This window comes from Sceloporus occidentalis, unplaced genomic scaffold, assembly GCF_023333645.1.
Source record: "Sceloporus occidentalis isolate IW3139 unplaced genomic scaffold, rSceOcc1.0.p SCAF_45, whole genome shotgun sequence".
Classification (NCBI taxonomy): Eukaryota; Metazoa; Chordata; class Lepidosauria; order Squamata; family Phrynosomatidae; genus Sceloporus; species Sceloporus occidentalis.
Genome location: NW_028317025.1, coordinates 2,323,872 through 2,341,353, shown reverse-complemented (window position 1 = coordinate 2,341,353; position 17,482 = coordinate 2,323,872).

Here is a 17,482-nt window from a genome sequence, read left to right as displayed (position 1 = left end):
GAGAGTGTGTGTGTGTGTTAGTTAAATGGGGGTATAGGGTGTGTGTGTGTGTGTGTGTGTGTGTGTGTTAAATGGGGGCATAGGGCATTTCTGGAGTGGCGTTAAGGGGGCATTTAATAGAGCACTCTGCCTCCTGAAATGCCTTATACACCTATATGCCACTCTGCCCCATAATATGCATTTTAACCCCCTAAATGCCAGAGTGGCATATAGGGGTATAAGGCATTTCTGGAGGCAGAGTGCTCTATACAATGCCTTTTAACTCCCTTAATGCCACTCTGCCTCCTGAAATGCCTTATACCTCCCTATATGCCACTCTGCCCCATAATATGCATTTTAACCCCCTAAATGCCAGAATGGGATATAGGGGTATAAGGCATTTCTGGAGGCAGAGTGGCATATAGGGGTATAAGGCATTTCTGGAGGCAGAGTGGCACATAGGGGGTCAAAAGGCATACCATGGGGCACAGTGGCATATAGAGGGTTAAAAGGCATATCATGGGCCACAGCGCCATATTGGAGTGGCAAGCCTGGGGGCAGATGTGCGTAACTGGGGGACAGGTTGGAAAATACAAGAAATAAAAACAAAAAAAATATTTTTCTCAATCATAGCTTTTATTAAAAAAAATAGTTTACATGAATTAACATTTACTGGTAAAACTTTTTTCCTTTAGGGTCGTCTTATATTCAGGCTTTTTCTTTTTTTCCTAAGTTAATATTCAGATTTTGGGGGGTCGTCTTATAATCAGGGTCGTCTTATAATCGAGCAAATACGGTAATATTTGCAGTTCATCAGGATTTCAAAAATTGCCTCCCTCTACCGTTGACTAAATTTAACCCCATGATCAAAGGGATCATGGGATGAAAGATTAGTATCGGCCATTTTTAAAAAGGGAATGTGACTTTTTATAGCTATATGATCAGTGGTAACATTGGCTACCACAGTGATCATTTAGCTAGAATACTTAAACTTCATTTATTTTTTTTAAATTAAACTACTTTATGCTTAAATAATTTCATTTGGGGGTCTCAAGGCAATTTTAATCTTTTTTTATCTGCCTTTAGAGACCCCCAAATCCTTTTTTTTTAATTTTTTATTTTTTTAACTTAAGATTTTTTTATTCTTTTACAAGCTATATACCTTTCCAACGGTATATGTTGGGGGTCTGTAGCTGCTTAGATGCCTGAGATACAGGCATCTAAGCAGCATGCCCCATACCGCTTTAACTGACAATTGTCAGTTATTAATAAAGTTGCGCGGTGACGTCATCGCGTCATTGCGCGTGCCGTCACCGGCCGGATCGGGTGGCCCCGGTGATGCCCTTCAGTGTGAGGGGCAGATCACCGGGGCAGGTGGTGATGGGGGTCCACAGACCTCCATCAAGGTAAGATACTGCTAGCGACGGCACCATGCCGTCGTTAGCAGTCAAGGGGACTGTCCTGGGTGGCTCCAAAATCGGCGGGGGGGCAAGGAATATCCTAGGGGGGGAAATTGCCCCCCCCTTGCCCCCCTGTAGCGACGCCACTGGGGGATAGCATGGCATAGGGAGGCTGTAATCACAGTATGTACTGGCTTCCTGGGCATGATAGGAGTGTGATTGCTGTTAGCAATAATATATATATATATATATATAATATTGTTGTTGGGTTTTTTTGTCCAATTTTGGTGTGTTATTTTTAATAAAGTAGGTGTTTTTTTTCTAAAGGGGGGGTCATTTTCAGTTTCGGTCAAGTGAATGCTGAATTTTCGGTCCAGAATTTTTATTTCGGTGCATCCCTATATACTAAGCCAGACACTGAAGCGGTAGGCCTACACCACATCAATGTTTGGCTTACTATATAGTGATAGGGGTTATGCTACATTATTGGCAATGTCTGGCTCAATGTATAGTGATAGGTGTTGTGCTGTGCCTCAGTATATAGTGATAGGTGTTATGCTGTACCCCTGTCAATGGTTGCCTTATGACAGAAGCTATGCAGTTTTTCCCAATAATAAAAAAAATTATATATATCTAGGTGAGAATTTCACCTTTAAAATAAACCATGGAGTCAAAAGGGTTGGAAATATATAGCTCCACCCCCCTTGCAATGTGATTTTTTTTCAGCTCCACCAACTTCGCTTTATATGGACTGTAGAAGCATATTGTACACACAAAATTTTGGCTCTGGGAAACCACACCACCCAAGAAAAATTAGAGGGAACATTGCTTATCATGTATAAAGAGGAAGGGCACAGGATCTAAACATAATGGGGAAAGCATCTGTTGAAATTTGGTAACAAGAAACAAAACCTATAATGGAACAGAGTTTATAGAGCTTTATAAATGCACATTACAAGGATGCATAGATTAGGTAATGTTAAAAGACCAGTGTGCAAGAAGGACTATTCTGGCAGCATGTAAAAAGATTAGGTGATGGTTGGAGAGGTTGCACCAGTCAAGACAGGAGAAAATGACATATGAGAAATGACACAAGGGGGGGGGGTCCTAAAGCAGGGAAACTGCCAGTAAGAGTAAATACTGGACCGTGTGATTTAATGTAAATATCAATTAATCATTCATGTTAACGAGGCTTTAGGTTTAAATATAGTGAGCCTGAATGACCCTGAAGAATTAGGAAAGCCATTAGTTTGCAGTGGGGATGGTGATCATTTCAGGATGGTGTAAGGATACTAGTGGTTCTAAGAAATTAAGCCAAGATGGTGAGAACACAAGAATAGGAACTCATGGTACTAGGTACGCCTAGTACCTTAGAATACCTAAGCCCTATACAGAGATAAATACTCACTTTAACTACAATCATAATTTTTCATAGAATGTTAAAGTTTCTTTTTGTTTTCTGCTTTTGTTGTCATAGCAACAGATGAAAAAACTGTACTTGTTTAACATACCAAAGCACATAATTAATTTGAATGGTTGGAATTATAAAATATAGTAGTTACACTGAGGGGCTGCAGGCTTGACACTTCCACTTAGGGAGTACCCTAACGAAAGTATTTGAAAATAAAACAATTTTTTCTAATATTTCACTATGAAAATTGTCCCCAAACAGGTTCAGTTGACCAAAGTACCACAGAATATAATATATTAATATATGAATTATTATTATTTTACTTTGATTCCCTTTTGTTTTTCAAGGGTTCTGTTCAGGCAGTACACCCCCTCTAAACGGTAACAATTTGGGGTCAGAATTTACAAATAATGTGAGCAGTAGACGGTATATAGTATCCTCCTGGCTGCCCAGACAATTTTGGCACAAGCAGCAAAATTGTATGGGACCTATTCTTGCCCTTTCCAAATAAAGACTACCACCTTTGGGTAGGCAATTGTTATACAAGAATTAAACAATTTATACAGATTTTATTTTTATTTGACATCCTTGCCTGTGGGACAATAAAGACAAATAGAAGGAGCTTCCCCTAGCAACTGGTGCATCTCAATGAAAAGTAAGGCACAACAAGTGATTTGTGTAATCAGCAACTACTTGCCCCAAGACACACAGATAAACCATACATGGTGAAAACCTGGTGCCAGTGTGTGTCAGGGGAAAGAGCTGTGCAGTGGTCAGAAAGCCATTATAATAAAATGATGGGGATCTAGCAGATCAGTGCTTGCAGCCGTACCTTGTACTACGCAAGACAAAAATGTGATACAAAAAGTTAGCCATCTACCTGACTCAGGTTGCCATATACAATGCGCATGTGCTGTATAAAAAAATAGCACTGGAAACTGGCTTTCTTTCCTAGAATTTAAACTCCATGTGTTGAAAAAAATTATATCTGAGCAGTACCCAAATCCACAAAATATGGAAGATGAAAATGTCATCCGTCTAACTGGCAGGCATTTTCTTTTCATAATCCCCCAACTGGTGCCAAGCAAAGACCAAAGAAAAGGTGCATGATTTACTAGGGTGATCTGGTCCCCCCGTCCCCCGGTTCTTATGCCCATGCCCTTATGGTGATGTCTAGACACATTTAGATAAAAGTAGAAGCCTGACACATTTAATGATATTTACCATGGTTAACAAGAAGTGAGAAATCCATAGATAAATAAACATAAAAATAACAAAACGCCAACTGTAAATGTAAACATCCAACCTGTTCCTGCAATTTGTCCAGCTCTGTTTATATGCATCTATATTTTTGCAGATTATAGAAGTATGTAATATTGTATAGGCATCCCTGGGAACTCTCTGTGCTCAGCTGTGAGTCTCTGAGAAACGTTCTATTTACCCTGGTCTCCATGTCAATTTCTTCTTTCTCTGGGCAGAGGAGTAATGTTTGGTCATGCTCACTGGCATAACTATGCCCTTCCAACCACACGGATCCAGGACAGAAGAGCCCTTTCAAAACCATTTTGAACAGGCATGGGGAGACAGGATCATATCAGGGTTGTGTAACGTCACGTGATCCTGCGGGGGCGGGAGGAATGTATGTATGTATATGTGTTTGTATTTATATATGTATGTGAGCAAAGATGTGTAATTGTGTGTGTGAGCATGGGTGTGTACTTTTGTGTGTTTGAGCATGGATGTGCACGTGTGTGTGAGCATGGATGTGCACATGTGTGTGAGCATGTATATATACTTGTTTGTGTTTGAGCATGGATGTGCACGTGTGTGCGCGAGCATATATATACTTATGTGTGTGTGTGTGTGTGAGAATGGATGTGTAAGTGGGGTGAGATGAAGTGTGTGTGAGTATGAGTAAGTGTGTGTAATTTGTGTAAGTGTGTTTACATATGTTGGAAGAGAGGGGACAAGGGGCAATTTTGGGGGACCTCAAGGCAATTTTCACACCAGGGCCCCATGGTTTATAGTTATGCCCCTGGTCATGCCCACTTCTCACCTACTCCTTTAAAAATATTTGTTCTGTGTAAGAAAATCCATGGAAGAGGGGTGAAATACCAAGCACAGAATAAACACATTAATGCTCTTTTTTGTTTACAACAATAGTAGTATGTTAACAAAAATGGGAAATGAAAAAGGTAAGGAACTAAACAGAAAATTAACTTCTATCACATCTGGGGTAGATTGAAACATAATCTAAGGAGAGCGTTTTATCAACTACTAACCACGGTTCCAACAAGGTCTTCATATCATTATGGAATAAACTTTGTCCTATAAATATGCGTAAAGGCTCATAGGGGGCTGATGTTCAGCATGAATAAAAAATAAAATACTCAAACTCACAAATTTAACTCATGTAAGAATGAGAGCACTGCGTGAATATAGTATGTAAGTAAAAGTGTGAATGTTCCCAACCAGTATGGGCAGTATGCCATTGCGACATCAGAACATAACTAATATCTAGACTTGGGCGCCGGCCAACTCTTCGTGTTCGTCTTCGCGGGGTCTTCGAATTGGTTGATACCAGAGGAGGCCCCTGCAGGCGACCAATAGAGTCGTTCGCATGGTCCTTTAACTCCTGACGGCCAGCCTACGGATTTCTGCTTCCGTTAACCCATGCGATGCTGGGTAGATAAGGTAGGCTAAATGGGGAAGGGACCAGGGAGATTAGTTAACGAAGACAAAGATTCTTCGCGTTGTGTGTCTTCGTATATGTTTTGCCGCTGCCATTTGTATATTCGGTATTCGGGCTGAACAACGAAAACGCACCCTTCGTGTTCGTTTTCATGTTCGCCCGAACACGAATGAACAAGTCTACTAATATCTACTACTGGAGCCTCAACACAAGTGCATTCAATTAAAATGGACTTCTTCAGGGTGTGAGAGATTTGTTTTCTTATTTCAGTTTAGCTATTAAATACATTACAACTGTTACAACTCTCTTCTTTTTCCTTTTTTATTCCCAATTTCTACTATTAAAATCAGATGGTTTGCCCGAGACAGTGTATTGCTCTGTGCTGATTAAATGTGCCTGTGCTTGATGTGGCCGCATGTTAAATTTACATGTCATGCTTTGGTAATGAGAAGGGCATACATGCGGTATGTCTAAGTGCCGCTAGAGCCCTGTAATCTAATCCAGCTCCTTCTCAGCCATCCTCTGGCAAGCAGTAATAGCCTGGGGTGTTCTACTCTGCTCGGAGAGTGGGAGGTTATAAATATGAATTAGCCTTAAAAAAAATCTGCCTTTTAATCTAAATCCAAATGTTAGGATCTGGGTTCCTAACCAACTCTGAATGGGATCCCCCAAAGCGCTTGTCACAGTTGGTGAACCATTCCTGTTTCATTAATGAGAAAAGGGAAGTCTTGGAAAGGAAAGGATTTGGCTGCAAGATTAATCTTATACTTTTTTTTTTTTTACTTGAGACAGTAAGGCCCACAAATATATTTCCAACTGCAGATATATTATATTAATATTAGATGCTATCAACCTCAGCAAATGAAATTCTGAGTATCTTTGTTATTGACATAAAATATTAACTATGATTTAAAATGAAATTATCTATTAGATTTTATATTCATGTAAATAAGCCAGCTGCAGTTTTCATTACAGACAAAAGCCCTATGAGAGCATCTTGGAGGCCCCTATACAGATCACACAAATTAGAGGAGTAAAGCATAAATGTGATGAGGACGAATGAGAACTAATTGAACAAGCCTCTTACTGAAGTATAATAGGTTTGCAAACATTCTCTCCAGGCTTCCATCTGATTTCTGAAAAGACTGCTTAATGGTGTGATTCAATGAGCCACTTTTCTTGCACCATGCAAATATACCACCTCCTAACACATACAATAGTAATTAATTATACATTATTTTTATTATTATCCAGCTTAACCTAGGTAGAGAAATGATACACATTTTGTAGATGCTTTCAGCAAAGTAATTGTGCTAGCTATCCAGACGCATTTGCAGCAGAGGTTGATAATGATGATGCCAACAGTCTGAAGTTGGACTAACAAAGGAACTAGTTGGAAAATACATAACGTACAAAGCAAATGTTATGACCAAGAAAAGAAGGAACTTTCCTAATCCCCACACTTGAATGAATGTCAGATTCAGCTAAAATTTGCTATTTCCTCGTGCTGGCTTCGGACCAAGACAGAGTTTCTTGAGGGAAGCAGAACACAAAGGACTGGATTCTCTAATGGCATGCTAAAGTTCCTTCTTGCTGGCTTTTATATAATGAGCACGTTCATTGGATAAAAGTTAATTACGCCAGGTACACCTGTCACACTCATTTGCTCTGTGTCAGACAGCTACATGTCCCTGGGCCTTTGTCTGACTCTTTGCCAGCATAGTTTTGACCTCATTCAATTTTCTTTGAAGTTTTTCAGAATACCATTTGGTTAATGGGCAAAAAAAACATTAAAGGGTTTGCAAGAAGGGGAGAAAAAAAAACAATTATACAATTTGAAAATACTAATGCCTAGATAGAATACTTGAGCTGATTCGTTGTACAGATTATCTGAAGATCCAAATTATTAACCCATTTGCAGCTGTGGGAGGATGCAATTAGTTGGCATTTTTTACAATAAAACACTTAATTCATCACATAGGTGTCACCACAGTTAAGGAAAGAGTTAAGTAAATAATGATACAATTAGGTTGGTGCCATAAAGTACTATGGGGCATATTCTGCTGGCTCCGGGCACAAGCCGCACTGCTGTCAAAAGGAGGTTTTGCCGGAAGGTGCCGAATCGGTAATGTGGAACATTCCAAATGTGGTCCTGCATCACTTACACTCAAAAAGTAATTAGCACAAAGTGAGGGTCATTTGTCAGTCTCCTGGGGGTAAAAGTAGGGTACAAAATTTAAAGAAAAAAATCAGCATTACACTGACCACATCTAGTGTTTTCTTTACAATTCTTTGTGAACCTTCATAAAATTTGAAAAAATGGTCACTCTATCATAATTAATTGTAGAAAAATCTATCCTGACGTGTATTTTAATCATTCTTGTATGAAAGTCCCAGAGTGAACAACGAGAAAACAAATCTTACCTTGCATAAGCCTTGGACAAAAGATGCCAACTAATTAGCACTTTTATTATACAACATGCAGGGTATAGTCATGAAAAATCTTTTCTTTATTGTAAATTTTTATCCATTCCAAAAATATATAAGGTGTATGTGAATGGAGAAGCAGGGCCCCTTCTCCTATGGTTCAAGTGTACCTAAACTTGTTGGGGAGAATAACATCTTGATGTTCCAAAAAGAATGAAGTGCCCTACAGTAGAATATATATGTTTTCCTGTTTAAGAAAAAAGAGGTTTGGTACGCTCATTGCAGTATTAACATGTTCTTATCTCCTGTCTATAATCTAAAACTAATAATATATTCTTTTTGTGAGATATACTAATAGCCTAGTCCTAGTGATTTCCCATAACACAAATACACTCGCACAAAAGGGCAACAGTGACACCCAGTGGTAAGAGAGATTTTTGTTGTCTACAATGCAAAAAAAAGAGACTATGGGTGTTGGTTCATGTTTCACTTCCATTTAATTTTCTTGGGAATATGTATTTCTTAAAGTCTATGTGGATAGGCATAGGTATAAATGGCAGACACATGCCAAAAAACCCAACCCAGACAGGTCCATAAAAATACAAATTGTTCGCCATTAAGGATCCATTTCGGTTAGCATCCATAAAGAATTCTGCCACTTTGCCAATTAAAACATAGGGAAAAAGACTTATAATGGTATGTGCATGAATACATTTTCCAAACACAAACATGATGGATGAGTGCTGTGGCAAGAAGTAACTGAATGTCTTGTGTGCAGGGTAATCATTGTTAAGGTGAGGTACCTGATTGAACATAGTGTGCAATAATCGTCTTCCAGCGAATACCAGTAGGCTTCCTTTCTGCATACCTTTCCACCCTGGACAACCAGTGATCCAGAGGCCTCAGCCCGTTGCTTGCCTAGTGCTAGTCAAGAAAGCCCAAATATTTTACTCTTATTTAAAAAATGTCCAACATTGATATAATTACCTATCATCCAGCTTACTTCTGTTTTATAAGATCTTTGTCATATACCAATGTCTAATTGATGGGGAACAGAATATAGCAAGAGTAGGCAAGAGTACAGAGAAGAGCTAAACTTGTGTTGTTTTGCCTGCTTGTATCCTTTTTATCAAACATATCTGTATTTTTTATCCCATCATTAAAGATAATGACCTAACCTGGTGAAACCTGGGAACTCAGCATCACAGAGCGAATACACACATTCTTGGGAGTCATTCAGTCTGGAGCAAACTCTCTCCTATTCTCTGATTCAATGGTTTTTAACCATTCCAGTAGAAGCTTTTCACAGGTAGATGGAGCTGGAATTGTGCTTGAATACAGGTGACTTTATTCAGAGTATCTTTAACCCCTAAGAGGAGTGGGGTGATGGACTAACGATTCTTTTTTGCGATTCTGATGTGAGTTTTTGGATCGCAGTACAGTGTGATACTCGCCAACCATTCTGAGCTCTTACAATAGAGATACAAAAGGACTGTGCAAATAAGGGTTAAAAAAAAGAAAATATCATGTGTGGGCAGTAAAATGCTGTGAATGATATTGTTGAGCTAAAAGGACAATGATAGTTCTGCCCCAAGCTGAGAGGGAATTTATATCCATAGGCACTATTAAGTTATGCAGGAACTCAAGATGCTTTTGCCTGTTATTAGTTTTATTGCTGTTTGTTTCCAAATTGAATATTCAGTGTTTTGAAAGTTTAGAAAACATTTTGATTTGGGAAAAAAAGGTGGAAGTGAAAAGCGTCTCTGAAAAATATGCCTCAAAAGAAACTATGTTCCTTAGTTTTGTATCCTCAGGAAGTGATTCATAAAAAAGGAACTGTATAAAGTATGATATCCCCACTACAGAATAATGCATATTAAACTACTCTGTGCGTACTTTCATATGTATTCTTCCAAAACAAAAAAAAATATGTAGTTCGAACTTGACACAAAGGGTGATGCCCTGTTTCAGCAGCTGCCCACCCCCTGCATGGTGCAACTTTTCTTGCCACAGCAATCATTGGCAGGAAAGTGCTCCCATTAATAAATATGGAAACACTTTCCACACACTTCGAGCTTCTTCTGGCTGGTAAGTGTATCACGTGCATGGAGATATGTATCCCCCATACATTTACAAAGTGGACTACAAAAGGGACCATGCAGCAGATAGAAGATTCTCGTTTAACATACAGGAAGCTCTGAATTTGGCATATATTTGTGTATATATATATATATATATATATATAGTATGTTTCTACTCCAGAGTTATTCGTCATGATAATACCACTTTGTCACAGTTCTCTTCAACCATAGCAGATGGTATTTAATATGCGGTATTTAGTGAGAGTAATTGTACGATATGCCAGCCTAGTAACTCACTGTACGAGCTTCAGTCCAGATGGCTGCAGGTTGTCATATATGAGAAGTTGTCATCTGGCTGGGAGCGGAGATGCCAGCATCAGTGCCCCTGGTGAGGGCGGCTGTCTTGTCTGGGAACAATGCATGCAATTATTAATTTCTCGCCTGCCAATGTGCTTTGCTAATCAGATCAACATCCCTGGGTATGACACAGGATATTCACAGTGACAGATCCTGGGAGAAGAATATGAGTGTATAGATAGTAATTTCCATTGGAAATCAAGGTCAGAATACTTCTTTTGTAAAAAATGTGATGTTGATTCCAGCTAAAAATAATGTTGTTTTTCTGGGAAAGTCCTATACTAAACCCACCCGGATTTCTTCCATTTTAGATAGCAATATGTTTTTAGAGATCTAAAAAAGACATACACCAAGAGACGAAAGAAAGACAGAGGGATCTGTGTTTCAGCTGGTTGAACTAGCTCTAGTAAAGCGTCCCAGTGGCTGCCACTACTTTAAACCTGTCACCCTAGAAAGAATATGCCACTGTCTGGTGCCCCCCAGAGGTGCCAGAGATGCCTGGTTCTAAGACCGGCTTTGACAGTTCTCTGTACAGTTTGCCAACCAAATTACTAAATTAACAATTTCCTGGGATGAAACACGTTAGCAGAACTATCAAAGTAATCAGGGATAGGCATGGAATCGGGTTATGTCGGACATTTTCATAGCTGCGAAGGACACTATAATTTTTTACAATTTTTTAAACAATACTAACTAGTCCCCCTGGGTTAAGCCTGACTCAGGGACGTAACTAGAAACCACATGGCCCTGGTGAGAAAACAGGTAGTCTGTGCCATCATTGCTCCCAAGCAATGTGTCTGTTTCTTCTTTGCCACTGGCCCCCCCTCATCATATAACATATGTAAACTCACTTACACAACTAACACACAGTTACTTATACTCACTAACACACACTTCATCTCACCTCACTTATAAATACATGCTCACAAAACACCTACACACCCATACTCTTATCCAGCACTTCCCTTACGTTCCAACTTATCCACCGAAGAGCTTGCTACATACTTTAAAAACAAAATTGACAACATTAGGGGTAACATTCTTCCCCATAGCGTCAATCATATGGTACCTCAACCTCCCTCCTCGCCACAACCCAACCTGAACTGCTTTAGTCCAGCCAGCCCTACTGAAGTTTCTGAGGTTCTCGTCCTCCATGTTCATCATCTGCCCCTCGAACACTGTACCCTCACATCTACTAATATCCCTTTCTGATGTCCTTACCCAACCCTAACCAATCTCTTTAACCATATTTCCAATGGTGCATTCCTATCCACATTTGAACATGCTATCATCTTTCTCATCCTAAAGAAACATTTCCTTGACCCCACATCCCCATCTCTTTACTCTCATCCCTTCTCAACTTGGCAGCCAAACTGCTTGAGCGATTAATTTATAATGAATTACCTAATTTCCTATCTTTGAACTTCCTGCTTAACCTCTACAATCTGGTTTTCATCCACAGCATTCTACGAAAACTGCACTCACTAAAATTACCAAAGACCCCCTCACAGCTAAAACGAAAGGCCACTTCTCATTACTTATACTCTTGGACAGTTCACCACCACCACCAAACACTTAATTCCCATGGCATCTGTAATAGACCTCTTTCCTGTTTCTAATCCTACCTCTCTGATTATCTCCTTCACTGGAACTTGCTCCTTCATACTTCCGCTATAACACTTTTCCTCAGGGCTCATTTCTTGGGCCTCTACTCTTCTCCATCTATACATCTTCACTTGGACAACTCATATCTTCCTTTGGTTACTGCCTATATGCAGACCCTAATCTATATCTTCTCTACTGACCTTTCACCCTTTTTAACGTGCCTCATGACTTGCATCATGGATAGCATAGCTGAAGCTCAACACCTGACATCTCTATCATGATTAAGGGCCACATCCAGTACCTCACCAAATCCTGTCGCTTTCACCTGAAAAACATCTCTCAAGTTCGGCCATTCCCTGCACAAGATAAAACCAAAATACTAACCCACTCCCTTGTGATCTCCCTACTAACTGGTCTTCTGCTCTCCCGCCTTTCGCCACACAAATCCATCCTCAACACTGCTGCTAGATTAATCTTTCTCTGTCACTTCTTCTGTCACCTATCCAAATACACCTCTAACCACCATATTCATACCTGCGTCTCTCTTCTACCATACACTACTTTCAAAGGCTCTGTGCAAACCCACCTTTCTTCCTAACACTCTCAGCCAGCATCCTTATCAAGCCATCTGAAGGACCAACAGACTCTACAGATCATCCTAACTTGACCAACTCATCCCCATCCAAGCAGTCCTTGCTTACTGTTTCACTTCACTCCCAACCACTGACTAGATTGTAAACTGTCAAGAGGGGGACCCTTTTCTCTTTTTGAACCAGTTTTTTTTTATATATTTTCTCCTGAATCAGCGCTACAGAATGTAAATGCAATGTAAAGGGCAAATGATAGAGCTAATACTAATGGGCAGACTAGATGGGCCAAATGCTTCTTATCTACCGTCAAATTTTACATTTCTATGTAGTTAAGAGGGGGCTACATGTTTCTAGGTGAGGCAAAATACAATTTTTCTAAAGAAAATGCAACCTGGAGACACAGGGAATGTTACAAATATATTCACATAACTGGAAAAGATTTCACGAGTGCTATTATAAAAAAAATGAGGCTGTTCAATTACTCATTTCTTATGGTTTTCTGTTATTGTAAACTCGTTTGAGCAGGGCCCTGCTCATCTGTTTCTGTAAGTCAAATTGTTATGTTACATACTACTTGTTATGTCCTGTCTACCCATTTTACAGCGCTACGGAATTTGATGGCGATATATAAAACAATAAATAATATTAATGATATTTTTCCACATTCTAACCAGCAGCACACCTTTCCATATGAAGAACTTTGCAATAACACCTAAAAATTGACAAAATCGTCTAAATAAAATAGGTCAAAATTATGCATGAATATTGAGATATGTCTCCCTGGCTCTAAAATGCCATCTACATCTCTCCAGCCCTGAATTTATCAAAGTTTTCATGTTTTAGGTTTGTCCAGCAAGTTGGGTTTGAGATTTCAGAGTCTTTCCTGGCTCTGTTTCCCATATTCCAATTTTCTGCTACAAGGTCACATGGTGAATTGCCTAAAATTATACCAAAGCTTTAAATCAAAGGATAATCAAGTTCATACTTTATGTAAGATGCAGACATACTGTGAAGGTAGTTAAAGCTAGTTAACTGCATTGCATGTAATCCAGCTAGAAACATAAGTGCATGAATATTAATACCACAAATAGCTTCAAGTGTCCTCACATAAGCCACATATTCTGGCAAAAATATCAAAACTGCTTTTCATGTTCGCTGAAGCTAGTACCACCCCATAGTGTCCTAACCTCGGCTAGGAAAGGCAATGGGGAAAACTAAGAGACTTTATGTACTGTAAGTTCTCCTGCTCTTGTGCTTCAATTAACAAACTTTAATCTTAAATTTAAAACTACATAGCCAACATTGTTAGGTGCACTATTGACTATGACACATACAGTAAGGGCCAGACCAGAAATGGCCAGGATGACCTTGGCACTTTTAGGCCAGCGGCTTCCTGATGATGCCCTACAGCCATGAGGTGCATATAGAGGAAAAAAACATTGGTTGTTCCTCTTTTCTTACTGTAAAACAAACAAATACATGCTGGATGTGTAGCTTAGCTTATTCAGCACTTGCACTGTCCTGAAAAGGACAGCGAGTTACTATAGCAGCCCACCCCAAACATTAGACAGAACAAATGTTGAGGTGAGAACAGAACCTGCTGATTTTCTACCTTTGCCCACTGACAAAGACATGATCAGTCAGAATAATAACAAAACATCCAGAATAACAAATTTCAAATAAGTGATAAATTGATTTGCATTTTACTCATTGAAATAAGTATTTGATCCCCTATCAATCAGCAAGATGTCTGGCTTCCAGATGTCTTTTATACAGGTAACGTGCTGAGATTAGGAGCACTCTTTTAAAGGGAGTGCTCCTAATCTCAGCTTGTTACCTGTATAAAGGGTACCTGTCCACAGAAGCAATCAATCAGATTCCAAACTCTCCACCATGGCCAAGATCAAAGAGCTGTCCAAATATGGAAAATATTGTAGACCTACACAAGGCTGAAATGGGCTACAAGCAGCTTGGTGAGTAGGTGACAACAGTTGGTGCGATTATTCACAAATGGAAGAAACACAATATAACTGTCAATCTCCCTTGGTCTGTGGCTTCATGCAAGATCTCACCTTGTGGAGTTTCAATGATCATGAGAACGGTGAGGAATCAGCCCAGTACTACACACGAGGATCTTGTCAAGGTAGCTGGGACCATAGTCACCAAGAAAACAATTGGTAATGCACTACGCCGCAAAGGACTGAAATCCTGCAGTGGTCCCCCTGCTCAAGGAAGCACATGTACTGAAGTTTGCAAATGAACATCTGAATGATTCAGAGGAGAACTGGATGAAAGTGTGGTGGTCAGATGAGACTAAAATCAAGCTATTTGGCATCAACTCACCGTGTTTGGAGGAGGAGGAATGCTGCCTATGACCCCAAGGACACCATCCCCACTCTCAAACATGGAGGTGGAAACATTTTGCTTTAGGGGTGTTTTTCTGCTAAGGGGACAGGACAACTTCACCGCATCAAAGGGACGATGGGAGAGAACCTACTTCCCTCAGCCAGGGCATTGAAAATGGGTCGTGGATGGATATTCCAGCATGACAATGACCGAAAACACACGGCCAAGGCAACAAAGGAGTGGCTCAAAAAGAAGAAGAACATTAACGTCCTGGAGTGGCCTAGCCAATTTATAACTTATTTGAAATGCATTATTCTGGATTTGTTGTTGTTATGCTGTCTCTCCATGAATCCGTCATGGCCCCCTTCTCAGACCTACCCCCATGTGTTTTCATGGGGTTTCAGTGTCACTATGTTCATCTTCTCACAGATGCATTTTCCAAATCAAGCAATTTCTAAAATATTTTCATGGGATCCACAGGTACAAATGTAAAGCAAATTAAAAACTAGTAAATTAAAGCTCGTAAAATCTGGGTTACGAATATACAGACACAGAGAAATGATAACATGCAGTTTTTACAGAATACAACATGCCAGATATCCATCATTGGCAGAATAAATGGTACAACAGGCAGATAAAACAATAAAACAATGCTTCTCTTAGCAAATCAGGAAAAGAAACAAGCATATGCTCGCTGTGCCCTATTTTAACAGGATATTCAAGGATAAAGAGACAAAGTCTATACGCTGTTTTGCAGTTTAATCTCTCCCAACAGGCGAAATGGTCCTATTTTCGACTCACCAGTTATAGCAATTGTCACAGCTGCAGTCATCCCTCCCTATGCATTATTTCATTGAGTTGATTTCTTACTTATACTGCAAATCCAAGCAACAAAATTGGAAACAAATGCTTCTTTCAAACCGACTTGGATATTACCTACCACTAGAACAAGTAAAAAAAAATGGCTGGACTCACCTATTAATGTTAAACAGTGAAAATACAACATGTGTATTTTGGTCTCAACATGTACCAACACAAAAAAACTAATAAATATATAAGCTATACATATCGGAATCAGGGTTCACCCTCTGAGTGGCAGAGGGTAGAGCAAAGCACTGACTCGCACAGCCTTCTGTTAAGCTGCATGGCTCAATGGTTAAATTCTCAGTTGATTATGGGTTTTGCCAGATAAAGTCATCTCTATGCTTGTTATAGTCCTCCATTTCTTCTTTTTAATCCTGTTCATAGCATCAGGGCATGTGGATGCAGTACAGATGCAAGTCTCTTCTCTTTGCAGTTGATTGTTTTTTTAAGCCGCTTGTGGGGACCTAAGTAATGTCAGCATCAAATCTAACAGGGGTGGGGGTGTAAAGTTGGGAATATAAACATTTTGTGTTTATTCACAGAGGAATGTCATTTTGAGGATTACTTATAGTTTGGTGTACTATGGAGTCGAATCACTGTGAGCTGACAATGACCCTGAGATGACTTATCTCAGGCGATTTGAAGGGCTAACTTTGTCCTTTGCTTTGGGAAGCTACTCAAGGCCCTTATGTACAACCATTCACTGCAACCCTGACGTGGAAAACAACTAACACAGTGTATCTCACTGAAAATGTGTCAGGCTTCATCCTCAAAATATGATTTATGTGTGGCTGTAAAGAATTATATGTAATTTATGTTGCTCATTTTAACATCTGAAAATTAAAAAAAAGTAAATGTGTAGTTCAGGATATTAGATTAAGTTTTAACATATTTAATTTTACAGCTTAAAATATTGTTTTGGGGGCGTGTCTGACCGCCGAGAGAGATGGCCGCATGAGCTAGTTGCTCCGCCGCCGCTCGCCTACTATCCTACGACATCTGACCGCTACACCAGCATGGGACGAAATAAGAAGACGGTCTCTGACCCCTCACCAGCTGGGGATCGCCGCAGGTCCACTTCGGCCTCTCTCCGTGAATATTTCTGCACCCCGGCGGACTTGGCGTCGCAGGCCTCGGAGGCCTCGGGGGACCACGTGGCTGTTTCTCCCGCAAGCTCTTCCTCGGCTGAGGAATCGGCCTCCACCACGCGCCTACCTCCACCTTCCCACCCCCCAGAGGTTGTGCAGCTCTTCTCTTCGGCTCCGTGGAAGGCAGACTTTTCACTCCTAATTGCCGAACTCAAGCAGGTGGTCCGAGATGAGGTGTCGGCCCTGCGTACTGACCTGTCGGCCCTGGAGCAACGGGTCCTGGCCCTGGAGGGCTCGGAGACCCAGCATAAACTCGCCCTCGCTACTACACAACGCCTGGGTGACCGTCACACTCATTACCTCAGGGAGCTGCGTCGGCGAGTTGAGGATATCGACAACCGCAGCCGGAGGCAGAATGTGCGGATCAGAGGGGTCCCCGAACCGGACGCGTCGGAGGACGTCTTTGGCCTTCTGGAGGAGATCTTCAACGGCCTTCTGGGGCGCCCGTTGGCCACCCCCGTGCCTGCGGACAGGGCCCATCGCGCTCTGCGTCCTCGTGGGGACCCAGGGTCCCCTCCTCGGGACATCATTTGCCATCTCACAGACTTCCGCCTGAAAGAAAGCATCATGGCCCGTGCCAGG